Source organism: Plectropomus leopardus, chromosome 5 (assembly GCF_026936395.1).
Source record: "Plectropomus leopardus strain MGB_pleo_1.0 chromosome 5, ASM2693639v1, whole genome shotgun sequence".
NCBI classification, from domain to species: Eukaryota; Metazoa; Chordata; class Actinopteri; order Perciformes; family Serranidae; genus Plectropomus; species Plectropomus leopardus.
Genome location: NC_142180.1, coordinates 4,914,299 through 4,926,956, shown reverse-complemented (window position 1 = coordinate 4,926,956; position 12,658 = coordinate 4,914,299). Strand labels below are relative to the sequence as shown.

The following is a 12,658-nucleotide window of genomic DNA, read 5'->3' as shown; positions in this document are numbered from 1 at the left end:
AGAAAGAGAGAGGGGCAATTTCAGTGAAATCCTCTCTAATGTGGGACAAAGCCACAGAGGACGCCAGGGGGACGACATTCCAGTCCCATCACCTTTGAACCTGTGTTTGGGTAACAAAAGGGAAAATGGCAAAATGAAGATAAAGTGAACTGTGATGGTGAAGGGGAGAGAGAAAATGAGGATAGCAAAGATAGAAAAGAAGGAAAATTAGAATGATTGAGGGAAGTGACAGGGGGATGCTGCGGATGAGATCGGGTGGAGGAGGAAGAGAGGGAGGCACCGATCAAATTTTATGGTTGACTTATCCCTTTCACAGCCCCTTGAAATAGCCAAACAATTTACAATCATCCAAAACATTAACCTTTCACGAGCCAGAGGGACCCATTGTCCATAATGCCGCGATGAGGCGCTTTGCATGCCTGATGAAACGTTGCGGGAAAATAACTCATTCAGCGAGCTAAACAAAGAAATGAAGGGGAAGAGAAGGAAAGGGAGAGGAGTGGATTAGCTGAGGAGGAGAAGGAGAGAGAGGGACGTGTTTGAAGGAAGACAAGGAGTGATGTTTTGGAGAGTCTTTTGTTAGGAGAGGCAGATTGGCTCATGCATCAGGGTGAAGGATGGCAGGGAGGACTCCTTGGTCCGCACTTAACGCTTTTTCAGGTGAAGAAGAGGAAGGTGGGAGGAAGTCCAGAGTTACAGTGGAAGAGGGGGGAGAGGAGGGGAAGCGTTAAGAGCAGAAGAAGCATGCTTGATTCCCATCTCGTGGCGGGGAGCCAATGTCCATGCTATTTACTGCATGACAGCCTCCCATATCTCCATCAATCCCCTACATGAGCCAGGAAACAGGGTGGGGGTGGGCTGAAGGGTTGAGAGGGACAGAGTGTGTGTGTTGTTATGTAGGAGGGAAAGGAGGTAGGAAAGGAAGAGGGAAAGGAAGCACGGCAAACAAAGAAGTAGGAGAAACAGGGAAAGATGCAACATTGGAGAAAGAAGAAGAGAGGTTTTTGGGACCCTCAAAAAAGTCTGAAAAATGACTTTAACTTAAAAGTGTGTGTAAAATTTAGGGGGATTTAGTGGTATCTTGCAGACTGCAACCATCTAAAACTTAAGGAATTCTAGCCGGGAGGGCTAGAATTCCTTCAGTTTTCATTGTCCAGGAGTTTTTTTCTCGGGACCAGAATTGTCTGCAGAGTTCTCTTCCTCTCCAAAGCAAACAAACCAGACCATTAAAACAGCTATGAACAGCGAATAAAAGCAGTTTCACATTACAAATCAGTGAATCGCTAGGCAGGTTTCCATTACAGACTTGCGCAAAAATTTAGCAATATTTTCAAAAAACAATTGCAGGATGACTGCATTTCCATTGAGTGATGTTATGCAACTTCTTCTCTAGTTCCAAAAAGCAGAGAGGTGGATGTTCAAAACATTAGCAGGTTTATTTCTATTGCAGCCACTGCACTATCCGTCATTATTTCTAATCCAAGGCCATGTAGGCGTGTTATGTGAGCGATAATGGAAAGGCAAGCCCCTTAAATGTGGGAGCGGCCACATAAGAGGGATTTCTGGGAGCTGATAGTCCACGATTTCACAGAGGAATCGTGGATTCAAAACTTCAAAAGTTGAGTGCATCATTCAGAAGAGTTATGTGATGCAATAACACCTCTTGTAGCTCCTGCTGCATCATGAGGGAGCCAGTTCCTACTGACAAGCACACAGCCATAGCATCATGTGACCTAGAATAAAAAAAACGTGTTTCCATTGCAGTTTAGTAAAAATGTTTTTTTGAATCACCTGAAATACCACCTTATGTGAGCATAAAAACTTTTTTTGAGATAAATGGGAGTTTTTTTCTAAATTGATGTGTTTTTATTAGGCATATTATATATCAGAAATTTCAATTTGCGTAATATGATGCGCTTTGGAATCTGGGGGACCGGCTACACACCCAAAACATGCACACCCCTTTCCTTGCATAAGCTGATGAGTGCTCACTTTTTTCTGATCAATGTTCAGGAGGTTTATACTGAACAGAATAACCACAGAGGTCTGTTTCTTTCCAAAACAAACTGACCCGGAGATTTAAACTGATCAAAAACTGAATGAGGCAGTTTCATCTTAAAAAGTGTTCATGTATTTCTGATGAACTTTGGCCTGTCGCTGTCGGCGGCCCGTCCAAAACATGCTACTGTGAAGTCACCTTTTTTCTTTGATAACTTAAAATCCAGATGTTTAGGAGGTTTTAACCAGCAGCCGAATTATCCACAAAGGTCTGTTCCTCTCCAAAAGAAATGGATGCAGTGATTTAAACCACTACAAACACTGAATAAAGCAGTGTCACATTACAACCAGTGTAACTCCAGCTCTGCTCATTGCCATGGGCTTCTTACTACAGTGGCCAACGCACAAACACAAATAGCTGTATCTGGAGCTAATGTTTGGTTTGTCCGTTCTGGGCTACTGTAGAAACATGGCACTGCAACATGTTGATCTCCATAAACTAGGACTTGCTCCCTATGTAAATGCTCATTCTAAGGTAATAAAAAAACAACAATTCTTTTTTTTAAGCTGATTATACACTAAAGAAAACATACTTGTTATATCATAATCCATTTCTGCCAATATATCCCCCTAAATCATACACACTGGTCCTTTAACATGCAGGAATCAGTGTTCAACAAAAGAGCCTAAAATTGGAAGGGATCCGAGGACAGCTAGATCCAAACTGATCCAAAATAGACCCGAGGATAATAAATGCATTTAAGGCAAACAGAGAGAGAACACAGTCAGAAGCATGATGTTCCACCAGTTAAGTTGAAGCAGGGATTTTAGATGATGCGCTTGCTCAGTATCAACTCCAATGATATGTAGCGCTGTTTTCTGTTACTCAAATCCCTAATTACATTATGCTGACTGTCACTCACTCAATAAAATGTCGTGTTTTAGCTTAAATTAACTTAAATTAGGGGGTAGCAACTGTGCTTTTTTAACCATTGATTTTATCACTATAATCCCTCATATTTAAACCATCTATTTATAACACTGACAAAAAGAGACATTTTATGAAATTATACAATTTATTTACAAAAAGACTTAGAATGAACCTAGTATATGCCGTCGGCTGCTATCTGAGCAAAAGGCGAATTCTGTCTATCGGTCCATCACTGTAACACGTACTAGTTAATAGTGTAATCAACTTTTAGGGCTTGTGTCATACAACGTGCCATAACGCCCACCATGCTATTATGTTACACTGGTTACAGAAAATGAGGAATACAATTAAAAAAGACTGTCAGTGTCCACAGCTCTCCCAGCGTGTCAGAGCCTGTTTATTTTGCAATAGCAAAGGCCAGTGGGGAAACACAAACACTGACGTCATCACTCACTCTGACCAGTGGTGTAACTTCATCACTCACTCATGGACAGACTTTTGCATTTGTAGGCTTGCCATGCCTCTGTGGTCCAGCCCAAACTAAACAGAATCAAACAAAATTACATTGGATGTTTGTTTATAGCTTCACTTATGTTCTCTTCATGCATAATATACACCACAGCACTTTTCAAACCACTAAAGAAAACTGACCATTACTGAGAGGCGCCCTTTAAATCTGGCAGCAGATTTACTTTAACCTTTAAACTCCAAAGCCTATGGTACAATCACATTTTAGCTGTCAGAATGAATAAATGTTCTATGAAACTATAAACCAGTTGTGGCCCACAGACCAATTTCAAATGGCCATTATCTTGTTTTTAAAAGTGAGAATCAGGCAAGATAATTTTGCTTTTTTTTGTCATTTATTTCAAGATGGCAGGGGAATCATACAGCTTGTAGACATGCACCAAGCAGGAACTATGTAGCTACTGTGTTTTCATAAACGGACAGTAAACAAGCAAACTAGATACAGAACACCAGATATTTCGTGCTAGGTAGCAGACACGGCGGCGTCAAAGAAGCATTAAGTCGACAGCTAGGCCGCAACTTTCAGGAGCGTTGGAAAGATGACAACTTTATTCAAAAATCAAACTGCTGCATTTATGTCATTTGTATGTGATCCTACTATAAAATAAAGAAAACTCGATCTGTCTGTGTGTATCCATTTTTTTCCCTTGATAGGTTGGCCAGTCAATGTGAAATTGCACATGGCCACTGAGAATTCCCGTAGGTAAAGACTGACAAAGCACTTTGTCTCATTCACCCACTGCTTGTGCCAGTTTTGTAAAAAAAAAAAAATCATAAATACTGTTGACTTGCTTCTTCTTCTGGAGTCATTAAGTGAAAACACGGACAGCACCACTCTGCCACTGCAACCCACATTGTGGTCAAATGTGGAATTGCACAATTCTGCTCCATTGTAAACAAATTAAAGAACCGTCCTCATGCATTAACAAAGCTGTATGAAAAGCTGAACGCCTTCTGTTCTAACCAGACTAAAGCCATAGTGGGTTACTCACAGTTCTGAAGTCTCTGAGCCCCACAGGCAAACGGGAGTCCAATCACAGTCCCAGTGGCGATGATGAAGGGCACCAGCGGATCTCTCTCGAAGCCAAAGGTGCACCTGTGCTTTCCCGGTCACACGGGGCACTTTCTGGTTTCCCCCTGTTAATGCATAAATCCCACCTCAGTGGTTAGGTCTGGTAGGGGGCACAGGTACACAAGGACTAGGTGAGTAAAAAATGATTCAAGTTATCACTCAAAAATCACTCTCCCGATTTCAACTGGTCCAGAACAAAGCAGCTAGGCTTCTTACTGGTTTTCACAGATGACATCACTTCAGTCCCATCCTCGCTTCCCTCCACTGGCTCCCTGTCTGTTTAAGAATTGAATTTTGACAAATGCTGGCCCATTATGAGCCGGTGCGCAGCCTCAGATCCTCAGGTGGGAGCCTCCTGGTCGTTCCGAAGTCGGGGCTTAAATCTAAAGGTGACTGAGCTTTTGGCATTAGGGCCCCCTCGGCTTTGGAACGATCTGCCTGAAGAGATAAGGCGCGCAGAATCAGTGACTTCTTCTAAATCACTTCCTAAAACTTGCTTGTACAGACTTGCTTTGATGTGATGTCATCTTTATTTATTTATTTCAGTATTTCATCTTTATTTATTTATTTCAGTGTTTCCTCTACACTCATCCTACCCACCGCTCCTTCAAATGTCATTTTTTTTTTTTTTTTAAATTGCAAATACACCACCGCCGCATCACAGCACAGTCCTGCACTGCGTTGGGTGTGGCGAGTGCTGAGGCAGATAACTATCTTGCTCCGTATCTACTCTTTGGGGTAGATACCACCTGATGAGGATGGCGCTAGTCAGGTATCATTAGCCTTTTTACTGACTCAAATTATGATGGTTAGGTAAAAAATGATGTTCACACTTGTAATCAAATGTGACGTGAGTGTAAATTATCAAACGTTAATGTTTTATGTAATCGTATAAGACAAGTAACAGACAGGGAGGAGCAGTGCAACAAAGTGAAGGAGAGCAGAGTACAGGAGGGGGAGTGCCGAGTGAAGGAGCAGGAGAGCAAAGTGATGGTGCAGGAGAGAGAGATGAGAGGAGAGGAGAAAAACATAAAGGGAAACACAGGCTATCAGGCTGGGACCCTAAATGGGTTGAAAAAAATAAATAAAAATGATTGTTTCTATTTGTAGGTGAAGGCTGACTTGAGAAACAGGCTGCAGGGGGATCACCGTGCAGCATGTATGCTGCTGAGCATCAGCGGCCTCCTCTTGGGGAATTTCCGTACAACAGAGCCTTAGAGCTGTTCTACAAAAAACCAAGAAACATCCGATACTGTATATATCCATTTTTTTATCCTTCTTATATCTTGTTCTTACCATCTTTTCATGTTTTAATTTATTTACTTATTCAACAGTTTGTATCTTCATATCTTTGTTTTATCCCCACTGATGAGATGTCATCTTCTTATATTATTTCTTTAATTATTTTCGTTGTCTCTTATTGCGTTTATTCTTATATTTTTTTAAAAAATGTATTCATTAAGCACTTCAGCTGCCTTTCCAGGTCTGCCTGTTTTATCACTTTTATTTATTTGATTTGCTTTATTCTTGTTAACCTTCTGTATTTGCATTTTGTTCTGGCCTTTCTGTTTGACTTTTCTAGACATTTCTCTGTTTGGCATGTTTGTAGATGTTAATTGTATTATTCCCTGAGTTCCTGCCTTTGCTTTGTCTGTTAAAGCCTTTGTAAACATCTGTTTTTAAAGGTGCTATATAAGTTGAGTTATTATTATTAGGAAGTTTAAAAAAAAAGATACAATAGATAAAATGAATAGTTTGGTCCCCGTGCTCAGGAGGGGCAGAGAAAGGATCAGTTATCTAGCTCCTGTGGTTTACCATTGTTTGGGTGCAGTCAATAAAGTTGTTATGTTTAAATGACTATTTAATAGCATATAATATAAAATGTGTGAAATGAATAACGAGGGGGAGTGGGGAAAAATAGAATAGGGAACAGAAATATAAGAAAAACAGATGGATAAAATAGATAAAAGATAAAGTAATTACAACACACGTAGATTCATAATAAAACCATAAAATGATACACGTTTTAAGTGTTATATTATACAAAAACTAGAGCTGGGGTCGCATTTAGATGGGGGGAACACACATCAACGGTTAAACAGTCTTCGGCACTACACCATGGATATATAAAGCAGTACACCTGCTCTGCCGTTAGCAAGGTGCTTACAGATATGCTAGCAGCAGACGATAGCTTACAAAGTTAATAGTTGCTTGCAGAAACACTATGCAGCAAACAAACTTTGAGCTGAATAACACACCTCTTGTGAAGGAGTTTAACTATCACAAAATATTAAACTGACTCACTTTTGATCGCTATACCCTACTTTTAAGGAATAAAACACACACACTTGATACCGTATTACAGTCTGGCCTATCCTGCGTCACTCAGACATGCTCTCTGCCTAAGCCCCGCCCATCAACCAATCACAAGCTCAGGAACTTGACATCTCTCTTGACATCAGAGGGCTGTCATACCCGTCACACCTTGTCTTAAGGCATGTATGCTAAAAACAAAGTATAGAGAGCTTACTCTTAAAGGGAAATGCCTACCCTTTCTGCGGTAGCATTTCTACTGATATTAACATTTTTGCTTATATTAACCCTTTGAAACCTGAGCAAATTGGCTTGATTTCTTCAACGTCACAAGAAATTACACAGAGCAACGTGAAATTACCTAAAATTAGTAAGAAAAAGTAGCCTGAAAATTGGAAAAAAAAAAAACACACGACAAAAACAAACAAAAAAACAAGGAAATTACCAGAAAAAGTGTCCAAAATTAAAACAATACATTTTAATAATAATAATAATAATATAATAATAATACTAAAGATACGTATTATATTAGTAAATAATAGCTTTCTGGACATTTTTCCATTAAAAATTCTGATAATTTTTTCTCTTCTTTTTTTTAAGGGCAAACAAAAACACTAACTTTTTCCCAATTCACTGCATTTTGCTGTGCATCTCTTGTCAAGTTACTAACTGCCTGTTTCATAAGAAGAAATTTTGAAATAAATCAAACCAATTTGTTCCGGTTTCGCTGTGTGAAATGCTTGTGAAAGCTGCCTGAATGCCACACTAGAAAATCGAGGTCAATCCAGGTTTCAAAGGGTTAAACATTTTAGCTTACATACAGACCTCTACCCTCACTTATAATGTTTTTTTTCTTTAGTATTTAGATTTTTCATACTGTATTTACTTTACTTAACTGTTGTATTAGCATTCAGTTTCTGCAAGTCTTTCCCCCCTATATGAAGGTCTTAGGACGGTTTCAAATACTTTTCAAGACTTACTCTAGCATGCTGTTGACGAAAACCTGTTTGCATGTGCTAATTTGGGCAGGAAAGGGGTAACAGTGTTCAGAACAGTCTGAAACATAGGGCTTTTGCTCATGGGGATTACTTCTGTATGTCCATACCTCCATATTTTAAATTCTGGCCACATTAAATATGAACATTCAATGGTGTATAATTAAATATATCACAGAAAATAAGGTTAAAATATAATAGGCCACCTTTCAAAGGCATTTAACAGATTAGAAGGTGTTAATACACCTCTTTAGGGTCATTAGAATCATTGAGGAGGAGGAAATGAAAGTTTTTGAACTCTCATCTGTTAGCTCTAACAGCCAACTTATTAGACTCAAGTTACGCTAATTATTAGACCAGAAAGAATTACAGTCGCAGAGACAAATTGAGATAAGGACGAGGGGGGAAATGGATTGATAACACAGAGAGAAAAAGAGACATAGAGCAAGAGAGAGACAGAGAAAGAGCAGGAGATAAAGAGACAGAGAGGCTGCATACAAATGACCCCTTTTAGCTAATTAGCAGCGCTCCTAAGAGCCCTGTGAGAATTGGCCCCTATATGCTGCCGCTGCACAGTGGCCCTATAGGTGGTGAGATCAAGCCCGTGGCCACAGGGGCTCATAAGCAATGTGTGTCATCGCAGAATGCCATCAGTCATAGAACAAAGGAGGCGCGCGGGTCAAAGGCAGCGATACAAGGCTGAACACTGCTGCTGCTCCTCTTCCTCCTCTCTTTTCCTGTCCTTCACTTAATTTTCCATTAACCCCTTCCTCCTCATCCCCATTTCTTCATCTCTTCTCCCCCCTCCTTCCATCTCTTCCCATCTTCTTCATAGCTATCCCGTTCCTTTGTGTGTGAGTCAATTAGCCAGCCCTTTAGTTTTGATTTATAGACCGCGGACCTCCTATGGCCTAATGGATTGCTGTGAATTAATATGCAATGCTTATGTGCGTGTGTGTGTGTGTGTGTGTGTGTGTGTGTGTGTGTGCATGTGTGTGTGTGTGTGTGTGTTTGTGTGTGTGAGTGTGGGTGTGTGTGATAAATTAAGAGCAGGAGACACAATAGAGGTCACAGAGGTACCACTTTCTGTACCAACGGCGTCTGAATCGGCGCCACTCCGGCCCCCAATTCTCATCCCCCCGTGAGAGAAATTATCAATTTGTAATGTCGACATAATGGATGACGAACAATAATAAAGTGACTGCTTTGCTCGTTTAGACGGAGGCTCTCAATATCGTTTGCCATGTGGAAATAATTAGGCGCTTCATAAAGACTGGGACCAGCGATTGTTATTGTCTGAACAAAAGGCATGATTGGATGTCAGAGCGACACATTCAGAGGAGATTCATCAGTTCTGAGCCCCCCCCCCTTTCTCTTTGTTGACCGAGGACAACACGGAGATTAGAGACTCATCCTACCTCGAGGGGGTACAGAGAAGCAAGGTCAGGATAGGTGCAAGTATACATCACACTCATCATCATCATCATCATCATCATCATCATCTGACTTTTGTAACGCACATGCTCTATGACCAGAGGCTATTTACGCCAATCCAAAGTCAAGAGGCCTCGTACTGGTGGTTTATAGTTCACAGGGTCATGAACTCTGCGGTCTATATCAGAAAATGTCTGACAGAGGGCCTGTCAACGCCCTGCTGCACACACACACACGAATACAATCACACATACAGAAACACACACATACACACTGGCAGTGTATCATCACAGTCAGGTGAAAACCTTCATTTCCACAATGTCAATATTTCAGGAACTAACTAAGAAAAACAACCATTTTTTTTATTACTTTCTGCACATGTCAGGGATGAGGCCAGATAAATTGCCCTTTTAAATTAGTAATTTCAGCTTTCAAAGTACAATCATTCCCCCAAATTCTGAATTTCAGAACATTTATTTGTTTCCTTCAGTTTCACAATTTCTTCCTGGCAAAGTCCTTATTTTACTCACACAAATTCCACAAGAAACAAGCTACTAGGTCGACCCTGTCTCCTGGAAATCATGCTTATAAACAGCTTTGATGCCTCTGGGCTGGTGACAGGCCAGTCGGAGGCATCACGTTTTCAGGCTGTTCATCCATTTCTCCGTCCATCCCATTCTTGTGAGCACAATATTTCAATAACACTTTAAGAAAATGTCTTCAAATTTGGCGCAAACATCCATTTGGACTCAAGAATGAACTAATTAGGTTTTGTTGGTCAAAGGTCAAGTTCGCTGTGACCTTGTGTGCATCTTATTCTGATAAATGTGATATCTCAAGAATGCTTTAAGGTAATTTCTTCAAATTTGGCATAAACACCCTTTTGGACACAATGATGAGCTGATTAAATTTTGATGGACAAAATCCAAAAGGTCAAAGGAATTTTCTGAAATTTGGCACAAACGTCAACTTGGACTAATGGATTGACTGTTTCGAATTCAAAGGTCAGCTTCGGTGTGACATCATAATGTTTAGCAAAAACATTGCTGTGGCCATCTTTAACATCATTTCTCAGGAACAAAAGGGGATATACTGAAATTAATCTTGGATGTCCACCTTGAAACTGTGCTGAATATATAGATGTTTCCTCCTCAGGAAGACGACTGAGAAGGGATCCGTCTTCCAAGATGGACAGATGTGCAATAAATGTTGTGAAGTTAAACTCCATGGTACTTTGAGGACTGGAAAAAATTGTCAACATAACAATTATATAGCAATTCAGTTTCTTCCTAAGCATAATAATAAAAACCATTGACTGGAATATCAAACATGATTTACAGGCTAAGGGATTACATAATGTCATTTAAGTATAAAACACGTTGTCCAACCAAATCCCATAGTGTCGGGCTTTGATGTGTGGTATGCACTGGAGAGAAGTACTCAGGTTCAAGTAGTCATGATGAAGTGAATGTGATAAAATTGCTGTTTGAATGAAGAGAGGAAGAGTGTCAATGTTGGGAGAAGAACACTTGTATTCTGACACACATCGTGTTTATATCAATTAAAATGGGTTGGGGCAAGTGATAACCTTTGAAAGTTAAGGGATGTAAGGCGCCAACCATGAACCTTTGGCTACTTTTAGACAGGTACGGCCCGTCTAAAAACTAAAAAGTATTTTCCTTACATTAAAAAAAAAAATCCACATTCATATGATAACATTGTGAGAACGATCCTCCTGTACAGGGATCCGCAAAAACAACCGAAAACACTGTAGTATGCATGCCAGGCTGGTAGCTGACACAACATAGAAGAACAACACGTGCAAGCACAAAGTGCAGTTGTGACGTGACATGTCTGTTCTCACAGGATCTGTGCATTGCCAGTTTATATGGCAACAAAAACGGTTACATTTTTTAAAAGACTACACTCTGATCCCGGTTTTAGAAGTTTGCATTTATAGGTCCCCAAAACACCATTGTCATGTGTACCAAAGGCCAAACTGCAACAAAAGTTTAACGTGTCATGCAAGAACCGTTGCTGTGTAAATAGACCTTTATTTTCTCCATTTAAAGCCTATCTGGGGACCTGTGTTTCATGTCATTCCACATCTCTTTTCCTACAATTCCAGTCTTCTCTGTCAGTTCCAAGCTGCAACTGGGATGCCGTTACTGTGAAGTCAACACAAGCGCATGGTGGGATTATGTTGCATATGACTATATTTAGGTAATGATATATATTTAACCAATGCCAAGACGTCAACAAACAACATGCACCGAAGGAAAACAAGCATGACATACAAATGGAAAGCGAACACCAATATGCATGAAAGTCCGGGGTTTGATGGATCCATCTACCGCCCCTCCTGCCTGCCCTATAGAGACCCTCGCGCTCTTAACAGTTTTTCCCCGACCATTATATGGGGGTGGGGGATTCTCACCCTCAATGGGACCCCACCTATGCCCCTGAAAAGTCAAATCAATTTTGTTCTATTTTATATATAGCACCAAATCACAACAGGAGTCATCGAAGATCACTTTTCATGTAAAAAAGGTCTAGACAGTGTTTTTTTTTTTTTATAAATAAGATAAATATGCTCATGTTACTTATCTAATTCATGTTTCAGTCCCCACATCATTGCTGTCAATTCTCCATCTCCTACCATCTATGGTAAATTCCAAAAAAGCTAGAAAAATGCCCAGAAAATTGAAAAGAACTAATTCTTCAGGGTGAAATTAAAGTAAGTATATTGATTTCTCAATTTAGTAATTTAAGGGTACATTTCTCCTTTTAGGATATTTGAAAAATGGTTCTATAAAAAATATTCCCTTTGACTACACCTCCAGTGTCTGGAAGGTTTCTAAACAAAGTGAATAACAACATGGAGCTCTAAGAGATTCTCATGTTCTCGCTGCTTTGTGATAAACTAAAATGATTACTCATTTCCACGCTGATTACCATGAGTCACAGAAACTCTATCAAGAGCTTTTAATGAGCAGCAGGACCATTACATCTGGTGAGCACACACCGGATGATATTATATCAACCTTAAAATCGAGTTAACGGATGAATCAGTGCTCACTGGGGATTTACAAGGTATACATGTAATGGCAGCAGCAGTAGATGCATAACTGTGGCAGCTTGCCCTGGGGGGCCACTGATAATACTCAATCTAACCGACCTCATTAAGGGACCGTTGTTTTTTTACCTTCCCCATCTCAGCCCAGATCTCGGCGGCCCGTCACTGTTTTCATCAGAGGTGATGAAAAAGCACAAGTCTAATCATTGCTTTCTCCACGCGCCGCAGTCGCAGAGTGTGTGTGCACGTGGACGCGGGCAGAGATTATTAACGGTTTAATGGATAACGAAGCCTGACAGGTGGTCCTCTCG

General features: G+C 40.3%; 1 long non-coding RNA gene across 1 annotated transcript in view; it reads right to left on the bottom strand.

Moving 5' to 3' along the window:
* Positions 1–12,658, bottom strand: part of LOC148189502 (uncharacterized) — a 115,503-nt gene that overhangs the window by 64,514 nt on the left and 38,331 nt on the right. The window contains exon 2 of the long non-coding RNA XR_015776512.1: positions 4,450–4,594. This is a non-coding gene — a long non-coding RNA (uncharacterized LOC148189502). The remainder of the gene's footprint in view (positions 1–4,449; positions 4,595–12,658) is intronic.